Source organism: Pseudorca crassidens, chromosome 13 (assembly GCF_039906515.1).
Source record: "Pseudorca crassidens isolate mPseCra1 chromosome 13, mPseCra1.hap1, whole genome shotgun sequence".
Classification (NCBI taxonomy): domain Eukaryota; kingdom Metazoa; phylum Chordata; class Mammalia; order Artiodactyla; family Delphinidae; genus Pseudorca; species Pseudorca crassidens.
The window spans coordinates 41,125,933-41,146,519 of NC_090308.1; the positions used below are offsets into that span (position 1 = coordinate 41,125,933).

At 41.7% G+C, this 20,587-nt stretch overlaps 1 protein-coding gene and 1 pseudogene across 6 annotated transcripts in view; one reads left to right on the top strand and one right to left on the bottom strand.

The window, feature by feature from the left end:
• Positions 1-20,587, top strand: part of FAM184A (family with sequence similarity 184 member A) — a 120,321-nt gene that overhangs the window by 24,988 nt on the left and 74,746 nt on the right. The window lies entirely within an intron of this gene.
• LOC137204988 (spindlin-1 pseudogene) lies at positions 19,102-20,340 on the bottom strand (annotated as a pseudogene).

Consider the following 20,587-nt stretch of genomic DNA (forward strand, 5'->3'; position numbering starts at 1 on the left):
ATGAACGTGTTGCTGTCGATTTCCCCTTTTATGATTGTTAGTATTTGCCTTATGTATTGAGGTACTCCTATGTTGGGTGCGTAAATATTTACAATTGTTATATCTTCTTGGATCGATCCCTTGATCATTATGTAGTGTCCTTCTTTGTCTCTTCTAATAGTCTTTATTTTAAAGTCTGTATTGTCTGATATGAGAATTGCTACTCCAGCTTTCTTTTGGTTTCCATTTGCATGGAGTATCGGTTCCCATCCCCTTACTTTTAGTCTGTATGTGTCCCTAGGTCTGAAGTAGGTCTCTTGTAGACAGCATTTATAAGGGTCTTGTTTTTGTATCCATTCAGCCAAACTGTGTCTTTTGGTGGGAGCATTTAGTCCATTCACATGTAAGGTAATTATCGATATGTATGTTCCTATTCCCATTTTCTTAATTGTTTGGGTTTGTTATTGTAGGTCTTGTCCTTCTCTTGTGTTTCTTGCCTAGAGAAGTTCCTTTAGCATTTGTTGTAAAGCTGGTTTGGTGGTGCTGACCTCTCTCAGCTTTTGCTTGTCTGTAAAGTTTTTAATTTCTCCATCAAATCTGAATGAGATCCTTGCTGGGTAGAGTAATCTTGGTTGCGGGTTTTTCTCCTTCGTCACTTTCAATATGTCCTGCCACTCCCTTCTGGCTTGCAGAGTTTCTGCTGAAAGATCAGCTGTTAACCTTATGGGGATACCCGTGTGTGTTATTTGTTTTTTTTTCCCTGCTGCTTTTAATATGTTTTCTTTGTATTTAATTTTTGACAGTTTGATTAATATGTGTCTTGGCGTATTTCTCCTTGGATTTATCCTGTATGGGACTCTCTGTGCTTCCTGGACTTGAGCAACTTTTTCCTTTCCCATATTAGGGAAGTTTTTAACTATAATCTCTTCAAATTTTTTCTCAGTCCCTTTTTCTCTTCTTCTTCTGGAACCTGTATAATTCGAATGTTGGTGCGTTTAATTTTGTCCCAGAGGTCTCTGAGACTGTCCTCAGTTCTTTTCATTCTTTTTTCTTTATTCTGCTCTGCAGTAGTTATTTCCACTATTTTCTCTTCCAGGTCACCTATCCGTTGTTCTGCCTCAGTTATTCTGCTATTGATCCCATCTAGAGTATTTTTTTTTTTTTGCTGTACGCGGGCCTCTCACTGTTGTGGCCTCTCCCATTGTGGAGCACAGGCTCCGGACGCGCAGGCTCAGCGGCCATGGCTCACGGGCCCAGCCGCTCCTGCGGCATGTGGGATCCTCCTGGACTGGGGCACGAACCCGTGTCCCCTGCATCGGCAGGTGGACTCTCAACCACTGCGCCACCAGGGAAGCCCATCTAGAGTATTTTTAATTTCATTTATTGTGTTGTTCATTGTTGTTTGTTTCATCTTTAGTTCTTCTAGGTCCTTGTTAACTGATTCTTGCGTTTTCTCTACTCTATTTCCAAGATTTTGGATCATCTTTACTCTCATTACTCTGAATTCTTTTTCAGGTAGACTGCCTATTACCATTTCATTTGTTAGGTCTGGTGGGTTTTTATCTTGCTCCTTCATGTGCTGTGTGTTTCTCTGTCTTCTCATTTTGCTTATCTTACTGTGTTTGGGGTCTCCTTTTTGCAGGCTGCACGTTCGTAGTTCCCGTTGTTTTTGGTGTCTGTCCCCAGTGGCTAATGTTGGTTCAGTGGGTTGTGTAGGCTTCCTGGTGGAGGGGACTAGTACGTGTGTTCTGGTGGATGAGGCTGGATCTTGTCTTTCTGGTGGGCAGGTCCATGTCTGGTGGTGTGTTTTGGGGTGTCTGTGGACTTATTATGATTTTAGGCAGCCTCTCTGCTAATGGGTGGGATTGTGTTCCTGTCTTGCTAGTTGTTTGGCATAGGGTATCCAGCACTGTAGCTTGCTGGTCGTTGAGTGAAGCTGGGTGCTGATGTTGAGATGGAGATCTCTGGGAGATTTTCGCCATTCGATATTATGTGGAGCTGGGAGGTCTCTTGTGGACCAGTGTCCTGAAGTTGGCTCTCCCACCTCAGAGGCACAGCACTGACTCCTGGCTGCAGCACCCAGAGCCTTTCATCCACACACCTTTTGGGAGGTCTGAGGTCTTCTGCCAGCGTTCAGTAGGTGTTTTGTAGGAGTTGTTCCACGTGTAGATGTATTTCTGGTTTATCTGTGGGGAGGAAGGTGATCTCCGCGTCTTACTCTTCCACCATCTTCCTCTTACTGCCATTTTAAACACAAATATAGAATCTCCAGATTAGCAGAGACGCTTTCCCTCAACATTTAACGAAGGCATTATTAGATATGTGGTAATATATGGTAATAAGAAAACTTTCTATTTGTAAGTGTAGGGGAAAGTTAGAAAATATACTGGTGTGCATTTTGGATATTGTCACTGCTTAGCCACTTGCCAGTCTTACTTACCTATTGGGACAGTAAGCAAGAAGACAATAATTTCAAGGCCTTTGGAGATTACTTCCAAGATTTCGGATCTTTTGTAATGGTGTATGTGTGTATTTGGGCAACAACCTTTATTGGCTTCAAGTTACAGTACATTAATATTTAACCATATTGTGGAAGAAAATTTTCAATCTGATTAAGCTCTTATTTCTGTCCTCTTTGAGAAGGGGGCAGATGGTAGTATTTACATAAGTAGTGTGTCAGGAAGGAAGAGAACCGAATCTTTAGCACACTGGTGAGTTCCCACCAAGCCAGGATTATCTAGGACATAGTTCCATCTAGGGGGATTTAAGGAGGTTAGTGATATTGTGGTTCGAATACTGAATATTTATGACAGCTCTTTCCTTTGTATTTGTCCTTGGCTTCATTTTATCACAGTGTAAATGCTCAGCATGTTTGAGTGCCCAAATTTACATCACTTTGGAAAGGGATAAAATACTTGGTATATTATATGAATAATTTTAGTTTGGGAGATATTTGAAGATTTTCGTGACAGAGCTGAAACTAACTGCATGCTGGAACTGTGATTCAGTAGCCAGTTACTTTGATGCCCAATGCCAAGTGATGCCCTTGAATAAGACGAGAGATATATTCTGGTGAGCATAAAATGTTGCTGTGGGGTGGTAGAACTCTAAATTAATTTTAGGAAGCTTCTGTCCATTTAATTTTTAAGACTGTCACCTGTACCTGGATGTCTGCCATCACCTGAAATACCACATGTCCAAAATTGAATTAATCATCTTCTCCATCAGACATCTCCCACATGCCAAAGAATAAAAGAAATAGGCCAAAAAAAAATCTAGTTTCCTTTCTCTACTCTAGCATTTCTGTCTGACCCTACCTTCCTTTGAGAGTGGAATTTGGGGATTAAATTTTTCTTTTTAAGTATTTTTGTTTTTTTCTTTGGTATTTCTATTAGATTTTCCTTTTCATTTGCATTCCCCCAGGTAGGAATCAGTGTAGACCTTGTTTTTGTAGTCTCCTGACTTTCGTGCTCTCCCTATTTCAATTTATCTTGCTTCTTAGTGCTGTGGTACGATTAATAAATGTAATCCCCTGCATGAGTATTCATTTTCTCTTCTTTGTTCACTAGACCAAATCTAAACTCCTCTGCATGTTTTTTGCTTATTTGCCTATTCGTGGGACAAGGGGCTTCCAGGGCTTAAGTATAAGTCAGATTTCTCCAGAGAAACAGAGCCAGTAGGATATATATCGTTAAGTTAATTAAACAAGGTGGCTCTTAGACTAAGGTGGCTCTAATGCCATGGTGGCCTAGGTAAGCCAACCAAAATCTAAGCCTGTAAATGCCTCAAGATTATGAAATCTAAGCCTAAGGAGAACCCATCACAAAGAGCCAACTAGGCTTTAAGCTGTAGCCAATCAGATAACTTCCTTGCTTTGCTTCTACCTCTTCTCTGTTAAAGCCCGTCCCCGAGTTCCTGTTGGTGGAGTGCTCCCAATCACTTCCGGTTTGCTACTGCCCAACGCGACTCAGTTTTTTCTCAAACAAACTCTTAAAATTTTAAATATCCCTCCGTTTATCTTTTAGCAATATACAATAGGATATATAAATATGATTTATTATTAGGTATTGGCGCACATGATTATGGAGGCTGAAAAGTCCCAGCATCTATCGTCGGCAAGCTGGAGACTCAGGTGAGCCCAGTCCAAGGGCAGGAGAGGACAGATGTGCCAACTCAAACGGCACAAAGAAGTTCCCTCTTACTCGGCCTTTTTTATTCTATTTAGGTCTTCACTTGGTTGGGTGAGGCCACCCACGTTAGGGAGGGCAACCTGCTTTACTCAGTCCACCAATTCAGATGTTAATCTCATGCAGACTAACCCTCACAGACACACTCAGAATAATGTTTGACCAGATATCTGGGTACCCCATGGCCTAGTCAGGTTGACACAGAATTAACCATCACATCACTTCGATTGGAAAAGGTTTTCTTCCATTATTGCTTTTAGTCACTTACAACTCAAATGGCAGACAGACTCCAGGCTGTAGTGAGAAGTGGGGAGTAGAGAACAAGAGTGGGATAACATTTCATAGTGCGTAGAAGAGAGAGTCAGTGAAGGGCTAGGTGTAGCGCTTGTGGCCTGAGGCGTGTCAGGAGGGGGAGACATGCAGAGGACCAGAGGGGCACAGAGGAGGCTGGAGTCACAGGGAGAGGTGGTTTGGAATGTGGAGGAATTAGGAAGGACTTTGGAAATGTGGAATGTCAGACTGGGAAGTGGAAGAGGGAGTTGAAAGAATGGGAAGGGCTGAAGTCTGCAGAGTTAGGACTGACAGAGTCTACTGGTATGAGGGCAGGGCTCTCTGAGGTAAAGCGGAGTATGTGTCGTTGGGTGGGAGCAGGAAAATGATAAAGACCAGGCTTCTCTGCAGAGAAGAAGTGGGTGCTGCAGGCCTTGTAGGAGGGAGAAGAGAGTAGTGTGTTAGACAAAGGGCATGGCTTTTGGGGAGGCAGTCAGGACAAGGGCTGAAAGGGTGGAAGAAGCCCGCAATAAATCACATCCACCACAGAGAGTAGTAGAGGGTAAAAGAGCTTGTTGTAATGCCGAAAGAAATGTAGAATATGAGATTGGACACCAGAGAGATGTATTATCTGTACCACGTGTACTTTCAAGGAGTTAGGTTGCCATCACTAGTCATTAGGGAACTGCAAGTCAAAACCACAGTGAGGTACCACTTCACACCAAGTGGGGTGGCCATAATTTTAAAAGTGACCAATAAATTGTTGGCAGAGGTATGGAGAAATTGGAGCCTCATGCATTGCTGGTGGGATTGTAAAATGATGTTGTCACCTTGGAAAATAGCTTTTCAGTTTCTCAGTAGGTTAACATATGTGAAGTTACCACGTGATCCCTCAATTCTAGTCTTAGGTATATACTCAAGAAAATTGAAAAGACGTCCACACAAAAACTTGTACATGAATGTTCAGAGCAGCATTACTTATAATAGCTAAAAAGTGGAAACAACCCAAATGTCCGTCAACTGATGAATGGGTAACAAAATGTGGTATGTAGTAGAATTTTACTTGGCCATAAAAAAAAAAGGAATGAAGTACTGATACATGCTAAAACACAGATGAACCTTGAAAACATCAAAAGTGAAAGAAACCTGACACAAAAAGGCACATATTGTGTGACTCCACTCTCTGAAATGTTCAGAATAGGCCAGTCCATTGAGACAAAGGGTGGATAGCTGTCACCAGGGGCTGTGGGGAAGCGGGAAGTGGGAATAACTACTAATGGTCATGGGTTTCTTTTTAGGCGAGGATACTCTGGAATTAGGTAGCGGTAACGGTTATACAACCTTGTGAATATACTCAGAACTGAGTTGTACACTTTAAAAGGATGACTCTTCTGGTATGTGAGTTATATCTCGTCGTTATCTTTTTAAAAGGGATTGTCACACTGTTCAGTTACTCAAGGCTCAGAGCAAGAGCATTCCTGAGTATAGGACCTATAAGACAAGGTGTCTATGTGAATTCCTCTGCCTGCTTCAATCTTACCTTACGCAATAATATGACTTCACAGATTTGATGTGCTACTACTGTGTTATTTCTAGGGACCATTAAAATAAATATATTGAATACTTAAAGTCATCTGTGTCACACTTTGGAAAAATCTAGATTATTGTATCTAATTACTAAGCCAACCTGCCTTATTTTATTGTAATTCACTCATTTATCTTAGCTTTCCTTTCAGGGTTACATACAGTATTTTCTTTAAAATTTGCTGATAAAAAAAGCAGAGACAGGGGCTTCCCTGGTGGTACAGTGGTTGAGAGTCCGCCTGCCGATGCAGGGGACACGGGTTTGTGTCCCGGTCCGGGAGGATCCCACATGCCGCGGAGTGACTGGGCCCGTGAGCCATGGCCACTGAGCCTGTGCGTCCGGAGCCTGTGCTCTGCAACCGGAGATGTCACAACAGTGAGAGGCCCGTGTACCACAAAAAAAAAAAAAAAAAAAAGCAGAGACAGGATGGTAAAAAGAGGAATATGTGGGGTTTTTTTGTTTTGGTCATTAATATGAATTTTTTTCTCTAAAGAATTTGAATATTGACAACTTTAAAGCTCTTTTCTAGGACTTCATTACCTTTCTTCAGATCCTTTCAGAATGGCACTGAGGTTTTCTCAGTAGGAAGAGCATCATAATATTCGTTTCATTAAACTATATGTAGTTCCTGCTGAGAAATAAATTGAGACCTGAAAATGTTTATCATCGTAAAAAACAACAGAAAAAAATATTTCAAAAACACAGAGTAACTTCTCTTGGAACTCAGTATAGGATACTATTGTTATGTTTCATAATTCTTATTCTTATAGAATAGGTTGGCATAGTGTTTCTTCTTTTTAATTACTGAATTTTATAGGCCCTTATCTTTGCATTTAGTAAAGCAGCAGGTAGTTCTCAATCTTTCCAAGCAGGGACTTCCTTGGTGGTGTTGTGGTTAAGAATCCGCCTGCCAATGCAGGGGACACGGGTTCGAGCCCTGGTCTGGGAAGATCCCACATGCCGCGGAGCAGCTAAGCCCGTGCGCACAACCACTGAGCCTGCGCTCTAGAGCCCGCGAGCCACAACTACTGAAGCCCGCGCGCCTAGAGCCCGTGCTCCGCAACAAGAGAAGCCACCGCAATGAGAAGTCTGCGCACCACAACGAAGGGTAGCCCCCACTCGCCGCAACTAGAGAAAAGCCCGCGCGCAGCAACAAAGACCCGACGCGGCCAAAACTAAATAAATAAATATTTTAAAAATTAAAAGAAAATCTTTCCAATCAGTCAGTCCCCTTGGTGGGTGTGTGGATAGCCATCTGAAAGGGGAGGGGAGTGAGTGTGTAGTGTTTTAAAAGGGCACTTGCTGATTCTTATACCGTGTCCTACCCCTACATCAGGTTGAGAATGACCACCATAGTGATCACAAGTTATTAATGGGAGTGTAACAGCCCTCTGGTTGTTGAGTAGAAAATAGTTCAGCACAGCGAGCCGTAGCGAAGGCTAGAGAAATTTGAGTGGTGTGTTTTTAGAAGTGCCCACTCTGCTGGGAAGATAGATGCTCAGAATGGAACAGTGGACCTGGAGTCAGAGGCTCCTGCGTTACATCCCATCCCAGCCCAGAGATCGCCAGTGGGGCGGGGAGCATGTGAGTAATCTCAGTGAGGGGTGCCATACGAGTCCCTGTAACTCGTCAGATATGAGCCCTGCTTGAAGCTAGAATAAAATCTGTAGAGGTCCATAACCTCCTTGACAGACTGAACACCTCGGAGAGGGTGTCTCTCCTCCCACCTTGAATCAACCACCAGATTCTCATGCTGTGTATGACCTCCTAAACAGCTCTTCAGTCAGGTCTCATCCCTCCCCATCAAGATTTGTGTAGGAACCTCAGGCTGTTTCCTGAGTTATTGTGATGCATTTTGACTGTTCTTTAGTCTCCTCCCATTGCATATATCCTCCACAAGGCAACCAGAATTTCAGTTTCTAAAATGCAAGTCAGATCTAGTTATTTCTCTGCTTAAAATCCTTCACTGGTTCTCCATTACGTACAAAGAAAGGCATGTTTATTGAATTCTGTGAAGTGTTGGTACCTTGACTTTTGATTGATTCATTATATTGGGGTACTTCCTTTAAGAAAACTCAGTATGTAGAAATTCAGATGCCCCATGAGTTTTACACAAAACCTTTCTCAACACAGCTACACAGTTGGTCTCTCTCAGCTACTGCTGCTTCCTGACCTGTCTCTGGTGGTATGTTTGTTGATTCCTTTGGTGAAAGTGGCTTTAGGCTTAGGTCAGGAGTGGGTACCAGATCAAGTACAACTTTGAAGGCCACAGAAAAGGATTTTGGCTTTTTTTTCCCTGTATGTGTGTGATGGAAAACTATTAGAGGGTTGAAAGCAAGGGTTAGTTATGTTTTATATTTTGAGAGGACCACTTTGGCTGTTGAGTGAGGAATGGATTGCAGCACAGCGTAAATGGGAGCCGGGAGGTCATTGAAGAGACCACTGCAGTGGTCCTTGCTCTGGAGCCAGTGGTGATGGTGGCTTGCACCAGGGTGGTTGCAGTGGAGATGGAGAACTGCAGAGATTCATGATATATTTTGGAAGTATAACTGATAGGACTTAACAACGACTTCATGTGGGAGGTGAGGAAAAGAGAAGAAGAACTCTTAGGTGACACCTTTGTATATTTTCATTCTAAACAGCATATTTAGGTGTAAAACGAGGAAATGAGAAAAATATAATATAGTTGTCTACATCCAAAACAGATAATTAATATTATTTTAAGTCCTTGAATTATGCTTGAGCAAGGGAATACGTGACTTAGAGTACATAAGGGTTAGTCAAGGGCTGACATAGTGGAGGGCCCAGTCTGAGAGACTGATTGTACCTCAGGAGCTATTCAAGAGTCCACACCCCAGCTCAGGACCTGAGTCTTCAACACTGGTGTCTGGGGACCTGGGCCTCTGTATAGGGCCACTGGCTCTAAAGGCTCTGATTTTTCAAGGAGGGTGTCTCCCCAAATTCAACCAGGTTCTAAAGAGCTTAGTGTATGTTGTATGGAATAATATTATTCCAATCTTACATGACTCACCTTATTGAATTTTGCTGACATCCAAGCCCTTATTCAAACGCCTACTTATTTGAGTCCTGTGACCAGACAAGATAACACACTATAGCCCTCCTGTTCTAACTCCACCTCTCCATCCAGTGGCAGAATATTCTTACCAATAAACATTCTACAGTCTTGTGGATCCTGTGATGTACCAGGTAATTGTTGTAGTGACATTCACTCTTCTTAATATCTTTTCTGCATTCCTGGCCATTCAGAGGCACATTATTGGAGTATGCAAGAGTAGGGCTGGGGCCAAAAAAAAAGGATTGGGGTCTGACGTGGCTTCTCCCAAATACTGGAGACATGCCAGTCATAATGGCTTCACTCTCTTGATATGTGGCACAGGGAATGCATGCTTTTGATGTACTGCTTCTTGAAGTAAGAAGCAGGAAAATTGTAGAAGAATCAGCTTCCTGCCTGGGCCTCCTGAAAAGAAGGTACTTGTCAGCTGCAGGAATGTTACATTGGCTTCATCTTCCTTCTTCCTGGCTGATGACACTTTACTCTTCATCCTGTTTCCACAGCACAGGATCTTTGGAATATTATTATTATCCTGTTTTGTATATCTGATACAGAACCTTCTAGGACTTGAGTTAAAATGTTGGTTAACAATTCACTAATACTGCCCAATATACATTTACATATGATACCTTATATATCCAGTTATTGCAAAGGCTCTAAATATAGGATAAAAAATAGATTTTTATGGGGATGGGATATATTATATCACGTTAAATAAGTACCATAGTGGAGATATGTTCAAAATATTATAGGAACCTACATACTGTAGGTCTCCCTAGGATTCATATGCTGGTTGGAATAGAGGTGATATTATGGTAGATTTAAAAATACTTTTACATAGCCTTACCACTTCAGTTTTGACAGTATTGATTAGTGTATTATATATTATGCATGTCTCTGACTGAAATTCCTTTGAGAAGAAAAGTGGAAATGGAGAAAAGCAATACTACAGGAAGTTGGATGGGTATCATAAAAACTATGGTACATAGTTATGGTGTATTTGGGTAATTTTTTATCTGGTGGGCATAACAATTACTACAAAATTGTCTGTTCATCTGAGGATCAACTTGGTAGAATTAACTTTACAAAGTATACCTTTTCCATCATAGACACAACTGTTTTTCTGACTTCTTAGGTTACAAGTATTAGTGTGATTTTCATTCTTCTTTGTACTTTGTTCCCTGTATCCAATCTCTTATAAAATTCTGTTATAAGGAGAGAGGTGAAAAAAAAAAAAAAGGTAACAATTGTAATAGGATAAAGGGTGACAAATATTTTTTCCTTTTTTTGTTGTTGTTGTTGTTTTTATCTATTCTATTGGGTTGGCCTAAAAGTTCGTTTGGGTTCAGTCAGGTTTTTCCATAACATCTTATGGAAAAACCCAGACAAGCTTTTTGGCCAGCCCAATATTTTTCAAGTTTTCTACGAGGCACAAAGATTACTTTAGTAATCAGAAAATATATAGAACATACAACTTTTTAAAAAGATAGTTTTTAATAATTGGACATAACAAGAGGAAGACATTCCAGGGAGAACACGAGTATTGGCAAAGGTTCAGAGAAAAACATAATTAGTTATGAAATACTTATCTACTTCCCTAATCCAGATTTTTGCAGTATAAATGTTTTTTAAAAAACAATTGTTCAGGGCTTCCCTGGTAGCGCAGTGGTTGGGAGTCCTCCTGCCGATGCGGGGGACGCGGGTTCGTGCCCCGGTCCGGGCGGATCCCGCATGCCGCGGAGCGGCTGGGCCCGTGAGCCGTGGCCGCTGACCCTGCGCGTCCGGAGCCTGTGCTCCGCGACGGGAGGGGCCGCGGCAGTGGGAGGCCCGCGTGCTGCAAAAAAAACCCCCAAAAAACAATTGTTCATTGTATTTGAGAAGATAGTTTGAGTTGAACTTGAAAATATAGGAAATCTTTTTTGTTGCAGCTTTGTTATTTGCCATTCTCATTACTAAATTCATTGTGGTGCCTTATGCATCGTCTGTCTGTGAATGAGGATGGCAGGCACTCTGGTCTCCTTTGCCATTTTTGTAGCCTACTCCACATTCCCTCTCCACTACTATTCCGACTCCTCCAAGTCCAAGCTGCAGAATGCAGTGCATGGGCTTCTCATTGTGATGGCTTCTCTTGTTGCAGAGCTTCTCTAGACGCACGAGCTTCAGTAGTTGTGGTATGAGGGCTCAGTAGTTGTGGCTCACAGGCTTAGTTGTTCCGCGGCATGTGAGATCTTCCCGGACCAGGGCTCGAACCCATGTCCCCTGCATTGGCAGGCGGATTCTTAACCACTGCGCCACCAGGGAAATCCCTGTGGGTGATTTTTCTACTGGAGAAATAGGGTTTGGTAGGGCAGGGAGTGTTGCCAGAGTGGCTTTTTGAGGAGACCTGAGCAAGAGCCAGCCCTATGAGATGATCATGTAAGCTGCTCAGCAGCTAGGAGGAGGAGAAACAACTAGAAGCCAGTAAGTGGTTTAAAAAAAAGGGCTAGTTTCTATTAGGGTCTCTTTCCTTGATCTAATTAGAAGAATAAAACAAAAAAAGAAGTTTTGAGAGACTCATGGACAGTAGTAGCATTTTGTGTTGGTGAGTGGAAGAGAGGAACAAGCCTTCCTTTACTCTTGATTTATTTTTATCAGTATAGCAAGGGTTTCCTAGCTTCTCTGTAATTAGGAGCTAATTTTCTTTTCCATGGGTCTTTGAGATGGTTCTTTGACCACAGAGCCATGGAAGATGAGTAGATGAAGGAAGGAATGTCACTTATGGTTTCACTTGCCTTAAACCCGCGCACCGCAACGAAAGAGTAGCCCCCGCTTGCCGCCACTAGAGAAAGCCCAGGCACAGCAACGGAAGCCCCAACGCAGCCAAAAATAAATAAATACGTAAATAAATTTATAAGAAACAAGCTGCAGTTCACCAATCCATTTCATCTGTGTCTCAGAAGTTTTGAAATGTTTTGTTTTCATTTTCACCCTTGCCCAAAAGGTTTTACTCTTTTTCTCTTTCCCCAGACTTGGTTGGTTATCACCTGTGCCCTGGGGGGAGGGGGGAGGTAGGACCGATGGGGAAACAAGGTTTGTTGCTCTTACCCGGGTAGCTTAGGCTCTTGTTCCTTAGATGATAAGGATCTGGGTGGGGTTTTGTGCTTTTTCAGCTGAGGCTGGCTGGCCTGTTGCATGGAGGAAGGCTTTCTCTTGTTTTCTGCCCTGTCCCCAGTCTTTCTTGTGGTCACCCACTGAGGTCATGGCTGAGAGCTTGTGAGTGTGCGCAGTCCCGTGTGCCTGTGGCATTCGTGGGTTCTGTGTTCTCACACTTGCCCATTGTAACTTTGTTAAATTAACATTTGTAACTTTGTTAAATTTGTTAATTTAACTTTGTTAAATTAACATTTGTTAACATTTTTGATGGATGGTTCAATAAAAGACCACAAGAGAATTGAAATCGAATTGATTACTTTACAGGTCCTGGAGGAGGTACACGGCACACCTTAAGGGGCCATGAGGGAGGTTAAGGCAGGGTATAGGCAGCGATCGGGGTGGATCCAGGGGGAGTACTTTGGGGGGTCCCAGGCTAAGGCCAGATTGGTCAATTCAAACCAAAAAGGAGGGGGAGGTGGTTGGTAACTTCTCAGGGGCCTGTTTTTATTCAAGGGGCACAAGAGGAAGACCCTGGGAGGTGGGGGAGACTGACAATCACCAGGGCAGCTGGGGGAGTCACATCAGGAACTTCCATTTACTTATGAGCCCGTGGGCTGTTTTCTAGGGCATGCATGCTAGATGGAGAGGATAGTGTCAGTTCAAGGCCCTGCAGGCCGATTAGCCACACAAAATGCATACTGAGGCAGCAATGTTGTGGAGTGGTTTAGCTAAGCCCATGCTCTACTTTTAACAGCTTGTTATAAATTTTAGCTGAATTCTTCTTACTCACTTGTATGAGAGCCTCATCTTACGTCTGTGCTCTGCCGTAAGTTTGTGTCCTGTGTGTCCTGGGAGGCTTGTCTTAGATTTAAAGCCAGGAGGAGTGTTGTGATTTCAGCTCTTTGATAGGTTCAAGAAAACTTATGATTTTGTAGGTTGTTTGGTATTTTTAGTTGTTACTGAGGAGCATTGCTCTTTCCATCTTTCTACATCCTGCATAGAAACTGGAAGCCCCTCAGATGATTTTTTTAATTCAGCACACACACCCAAATGTCGTTATGATTAGGTTTTTTGCTTTGAGTGGTTCACTTCCTCCAGAGGGTTCTTTAGTCTGCTGCCAGGGGCCTGTTATAAGCCTGACTCCTGGCATTTGGCATCTAGGGAGGGAAGGGGAATGGGGACTCACTGTACAGGCTGCAGTTTTTATTAATAGGCTATATTTTAGAGCAATTTTAGAGTCACAGAAAAATTGAGCAGAAAGTACAGAATTCCCACATACCCTTCTCCCCTAATGGACACAGCCTTCCCCACTATCAACATCCTGTGCTAGATGGATACCTTTGTTAACTGATGAGCCTACATTGACACATAAACACCCCAAATACATAGTTTACATTAAGGTTCACTCTTAGTGCTGTATATTCTATAGATTTTGACAACTGTGTAATGACATGTGTCTACTATTATAGTATCATACAGAACACTTTCACCGACTTAAAGATCCTCTGTGCCCTGCCTTTTCATCCCTCCCTCCTTTTTGGCAACCACTGATCTTTTTACTGTCTCCATAGCTTTGTCTTTTCCAGAATGTCATATACATACAGTATGTATCCTTTTCAATTGGCTTCTTTTACTTAATAATATGCATTTAAATTTCTTCCACGTCTTTTCATCGTTTGATAGCTCATTTCCTTTTAGTGCTGAATAATATCCCATTGTCTGGAGATACCACAGTTTACTTATCCATTCATCTACTGAAGGATAACTTGGTTGCTTCCAAGTTTGGGCAATTATGAATAAAGCTGCTATAAAACATACATGTGCTAGTTTTTATGTGGACATAAGTTTTCAACTTATTTGGGTAAACACCAAATAGCAAGGTTGCCAGATCATATGGTAAGAGAGCATTTAGTTTTGTCAGAAACTGCTCAACTGCAAAATGGTGCAGCCACTTTGAAAGGCATTCCTGCCAGCAGTGAATGAGCGTTCCTGTTGCTCCACTTCTTCATCAGGATTTGATGTTGCCCGTGTTCTGGAGTGTGGCCATTCTAACCGGTGTATAGTGGTAACTCACTGTTTAATTTTCAATTCCCTAATGACATGTGATGTTGAGCATCTTTTTATATGCTTATTTACTACTGCATATCTTCTTTGGTGAGGTGTCCAGATCTTTTGCCCATTTTTTTAATCAGGTTATTCGTTTTCTTATTGTTGAGTTTTAAGAGTTCTTTGTATATTTTGGATAGCAATTCTTTATCAGATGTCTTTTGCAAATATCGTCTCCCTGTCCGTGGCTCTCACTGAATTCTCTGCTCTTAGTTTCATGCCTTATCACCTGCCCTCCTCTGGTTCCCCAGACTGGAACTGCTCCAGCTCATTTTCCCCATTCACTTCTCTTCTGTTTTTTTACCAGCATAGAGGAGGGTTAACTGTCTGCTAGGTACAAGTGATGACCTGAGGGCTTAACTGCTCTTGACAAACTTGGAAACAACCTCTTTATCATCAGCCCCTGGTTTTACCCCGTGTTTTCTAGCACTCTGCTGGACAATTCAACTTGCTTTTCAATGGCATTTCTCTCTCTCTGCGTTTAGGTTTTACAGCTTGTAGTCTGACGAATAATTTACTATTTCTGCATTTGCCTTATATCCTCTGGTCTCTCTGGCTTGGACTCATCTTCACTTTCTGTGTTAAGAAAGTCAATTTAGACTTGTTCCTGCGCCTTCCTACTGTAGACCCTCAGGTTTCTTCTGTTCCTTGTGAGCAAGAGGTTCAGACAATTTTTTGTAGAATTGAGAATTGATTATGTTCTACTTTAAACATAAAAGCCTTTGCTCATTCGTTTGTTCTAATGACTTCATAGCACTCTTGATTCGTGGTGGTGGTTGATTAAGATGCATCATTGTTTTATGCACCACTTAGAGGGAAAAAATGCTGTCCATCTGTGATACACAATTGATTATAAGATTCTTCTCAACTTATGAGATGTTTAAATGTGGGGGAAAAGAAATGTATGTCTTAGAATCATTGTCCAGCACCACTGTGAGCATACAGACCGAAAAATATGTATAGATTCTAAATCTCTAAAATTCTTAGAGAGACTCATTTCCCAGTTAAATTGCAGGGACAAAACGCATCACCAGGAACTTTTTGACTCTATCTGGCTTTCCCTGGCACTCACGCGTCTCTCTGTTCAGGATTATCTGACCATACCAGCCACCCGCCAAAACCATTCCTGTCTTGTGCCTTAACTCAGGTTGCTTTCTTCACAGTTCTCTCCACCGGCTTTGTCCTTTCAAGCCTTTCTGTTTACTGCAGTCTTCATCCAGTTCCTCTACTGAAAACCTCTCATGCTATATATACAGTATTCTGTACTCAACAGCTTGACACTTTACGTGTATTATCTAAAATTGTCTGCCGTTAAGTTTGTGTGTGTGTTAAGCAGTTCTATTTAAGTAAGATTAAGTACGAACATGTATACTTTTCGTTATCATAATGCATATTAAAAAAGTGCTGAGAACATAGTAAGGCATTCACTCAAAATTTGTTGATTGATTTTTTTGTTGTTTTTTTTTGGTTAAGGTTTGGTAGCACAGATCCCATTGCATGGACCTTAAATAATAAGCCTTATAATAAGACTTCTGTTTGCTATTTCAAAAGTCAAGTTAAATTTTTCTTGGAGAAACAGATGTATTCTCTATTACCATCAAGGAAAATACCTCCAATATTATTAGACTTTATATTTTTAAAAAGATTCTTCTAACAGTCATTATAGAAATGCATAGAACAAACATATCTTTAAAGGTAATTCTTTCCCAAAGCAATTGGATTTCAAAGGTCTTTTTATTTTTTTAAAAAATTTTTATTTATTTATTTTTGCACATAAAGGGTTTGTTTTAAATGTTTTAAGGATAGGATAGAGTTACATCATAATTATAAAAATTACTTACAGCATTAACAGATTTATATTGTTTATACTTCTAAATGCAGAGAACAGGGAACTGTCTACACATTGTATAAAATAAAATTAAAAATGAATTCAAGCTTGAAAGATGATGTCATTTACCTAATTTTAAAATGCGAACACAGAGACCTCTGAACTATACACATTCGTTCAAACTGCACTGATGATGGAAAATACAAAAAGCGCAGCATTTCCAAGGAACCACAGACATTTCGACCGTAATTATTTTCTGTTACAATAATTCCTGTCTTGTCTTTGGAGAACTTTCTTTCTTTCTTTCTTTCTTTTTTTTAAGACAGTCAGCTTGAAGAATGTTTTCAGGCACTACGATTTGTGACAATCAAAACAGTCTTCTAATGGGTCCACAGCGTTCAGAGATTCAAGACCAATGCCTTTCGGGGTTTGGCACGTAAAACAATAATAGAAATGAAATCTGGTTTAGAAGCAACTGTGATTGTTTTAAGAATGCACAGTCCCTTCAAATGCTGCAGGACATACACAACTGGAAAATCACCTTCTGTTGGCACTACATTTGCTTCACCAGTGCATCTTTATCCTACAACCACTAAAACGGCACAATTAAGCAAATATACAGAAACTGAAAACAAATAAAAACAAAGATAGAAAAGAAAAAACTGAAATATATTTAACATGCAATTTTAGTTAGTTACATTGAACATTCTACTTAGAATAGAGCATGCAAAAAAGGATGGTCTGCTTTTAAGGTTTTCCTTTGAAGCTTTACATGGCAGCCAGACATCACACACGCATACACACACGACACAATAATACTACAGCAGGTCAATGAGAAAGGCCAATACATTTTATACAGAGTTTCATGTCTTGTGTTATCACAAGTCCCATGATAATTTTAGAAATTAATGTTGTATTCCTAGAACAAGGAACCAACATTCCGATACCAGGAAAATGCAAGCAACGCATGCAGATCTGAAACATGAGCCTAGACGAAGGCTGAAATACTCGGCCGGGGAGCAGAGTTAGTCACGGCATCAGGAAGTGTGGTTTAAGCCACCAAAAGAAAAAAGAATGGGAAAAAAAAAAAAGGAAAAACAACAACAAAAAACCCTTCCCCCTCCTTCAACCCTAAAGGCAATAAATGGAACAGTGATTAAAATAATGATAGTAAATCACACGTCACATTCATCTAGAGAGATCACGGGTATTAAAAGTTGCTAAAGGTACTTGCAGCAAAACCACAATGCAAGTCATTAAGTAATGCCAGAAATGTTTCAACTGACCCAACCCTCAGGATGCCTCCAAAGGACTTTGTTTTTCAGTCTGAAGTCACTGTGTCCTGTTCACACAGTGCACGCTGGACAACTCCCTCTCTGGGCCACACATGTCCACTTGGGCACGGGGAGCTCTGCTCAGCCTTGAGATTCACATGCAGGAACTCTTACAAGAGCCACCGGGAGAACGGATGACAGATCTGTAGCATGACACTTGTTTCAAGCACAGGAGGAACATCTAAGACCTGGGTACCCACTGCATGGAGAAGCTCACCCCTGGCTGCCCTCGGTGAGGCACTGGGCATGCTGGAGAGAAGTGGGGTGCTGTATTTACGTGGTGAGCGAGGTTACCACCCACCAGCACAACAAGGCACAGCCTTCCTGAAGGCGAAAATGGGCATCACACAAACCTCGCATAGCGCGGCCTTGAAACTACAGAATCTCTTAACATCAAGAACAGCCATGACGGACGTCACACAGACCTGGTGTTTGGCTGAGATTCATATGCATTTAAGCTTTCTGCCCAAATCTTAGGTAAGATTTTCAATCTCCACAAGACTGGTTTCACAAACCATCTTTGTCCTAGCTTTCAAACTGCCAGGGACCATCCAAAACAAAGTGATAGACTGACGTTTTGCTTCTAAACGAACCACTTTTGCAGTTCTATTTTAGTTAAGGACAACTTGCAGGAAAGGATTCAATGGCTAAGGGCTGCTATCAGTCGCACCCACAAGCCAGTGCAGGTGACTGACCCTGATGTGGTAGGACCCACCAAATGGAATGAATCCACATGGGCAGCACGCCATGAGCAAGAACATACAGCACCACAAGAGGTGTCAGGAATTCAAGCTGTTGTTTGTCTAGTCACTCTTTGAGGGGAAAAGCCTTCTGACCATAATCATATATCAGTAATAATAGTAATAAAAATAAAGGTATCCCAGAGAACTTGTTAAAAGGCAACACCGCCATTCTTAAACTTACATTTCTAATATAAAAGCACTATGTTCTTCCAGGAACTTACCAAATACACAGAAACCACTGATACACTGTTGCCTTTTAAATCCATGTGCTAAAATCCAGATTACTAATTTATACAAATAATGGACCAAATGTGCCATCCAAAATACACCTGCATTACACTGTGTGGACCAAGTACCTGGGCTTTGCTTAAAAAGAAGTATTTATGATAAAAAAAAGTAAACAAATAATGTACAAAGCTTAGAATTAAAGGCAGCCTTTTACCCAGATTTCTAACTGTTTTGTAAAATTCTAATGTGGGTAATTAAATGTTCCCAGGTGATTCATATTTGAATTTACACTTTAAAGCCTCCAGACTGAAATGGTGCTCTGAACTTGACTTTCAAAATAAGCTGAATGTCCCGATGTGCTTCCTGTGCCCAAATTTAATTTTGAATAAACAGCAGTAATACACTAAATACACTGAATACAAACGGCTTGGGTCAGCACTCCTGTTAAACTGGAGAAAATTATGTAAGCCCCACTCCAACCCACAAAGAAAGGACTGCCTATGCAGTGCGTGTGTGTGTACACACAGATCTGTTTGTATGTACATATACATTATGTATGTATACACACAGATATAGATAGGTAGGTAGATATAGATACATATATATCTCAAAAAAAGCAATAACAAAAATACCAAACTATGCTTGCATTGTGGCAGCAGAATAAGAGTGTTAAGCATGAAGGGGAAAATGGATAAGATCTACTGCAGTTTTAAATGACTGTGATACTAGCTTAACTTTTACCGGACTTGCCTGTAAGTCCCTTCCAAACGGATAGGCTTCTTTTAAGAGGAAGGAGTTCCTTACGCAAAATGCTTTGTGTTCACCTAAATCTGTACTATTCAGAACAAAACCAGTGCTGCTGGCAGAGATTGTGGCTTCACAGGGACATATAAGCTTTCATTAAACTGGAAAGCAATCAAGTCTTTATGTCTACAAATTATACATTTAATAGTTCCACAAATTTGGCAAAGTCCGTGATGACATCTAGGATGTTTTCACCAAATCGTAGACATAAATATGGAAATCATCATCAAACTTGATGAAATAGGTGGTTTGGCTTCTACTTGATGAATGACCACGCCAGTCCTTTTAGCGTCATCTTCTTTGGCATATTCCACTTGTTTGCCTACCAGGCTGTCCACAACTTCTCCCGGTTCCCTTTCTGCTGGAGGTGAATCATTAGAATCGGGCATAATGCGAAGGTCACCTTCTTTATAATCATCGAAGAGCTGGTACATGTACAAGACAGGATCCTTTTCATAGGTGATGTAAAACCATGTGTTCATTAGCTCGTGCTAAGACCATTCCCCTCCACTCGTCTTTAGAGCCATCCTCCGTCTCAAACATGTGCTCCACTGCTTTGCCAATCATCGTGTCGGCTAGGTGTGCATCACTGATTCAAGATGTTGCAACTCTATTAGGGAGGACTTCAAGCGCAGAAACTCTTTCATCTTTATTAAGTTCTAGTCCATAAATACAGTCAAATCCATCGTATTTTATAAGATACAGAGGATTTACAGGCACCTGGTCCAGAACGGTTCCTTTCCACTGGGTGATGGGGCCATTCCCCTCTTTCCACCCATGCTGAATCCTGCAGCCTACGATGTTCCTCCGGGGCTGGGAAACAGGTTTACTCGGCCGCACACTGGTCCGGTGTTTTTTGTGGGATGTTTGTTTCTTCATCATGCTTGCAGATACACCAGCATGGCCTGCATCAGCTCTGGACCGCTGGCCAGGTGTCTTCCCGAATGGGGTCTTCATTCATCTGTATTTAAGTGAGCAGCAGAGCTGCTGGACTAGGATGAAAATTCAGTATGCTCCAATTTGAAACTTTTCACAGAATTTCAATGTTCTTGTTAATCCATCATCCCAAGCGTCTTTGTGTGTGTGTGTGTGTGTGTAAGTTCAGCAAAAATACGTGAAATCCTAAGTACTCGGCCGGCCACCTAGGCCACCGTCGGCAGCCCGCTGGCCCTGCGGTCCCGCACCGAGCTCCGGCCCCTGCCCGACCGAGGCAGACGGCGCTGCCCCGCCCCCGGCCGCACAGCGCATGCGCCCTGCGCCCTCCGATGGCCGGGCGGCCGGGCCGTACTACCCAAAGGTCTTTTTAATTTAGAGTTTT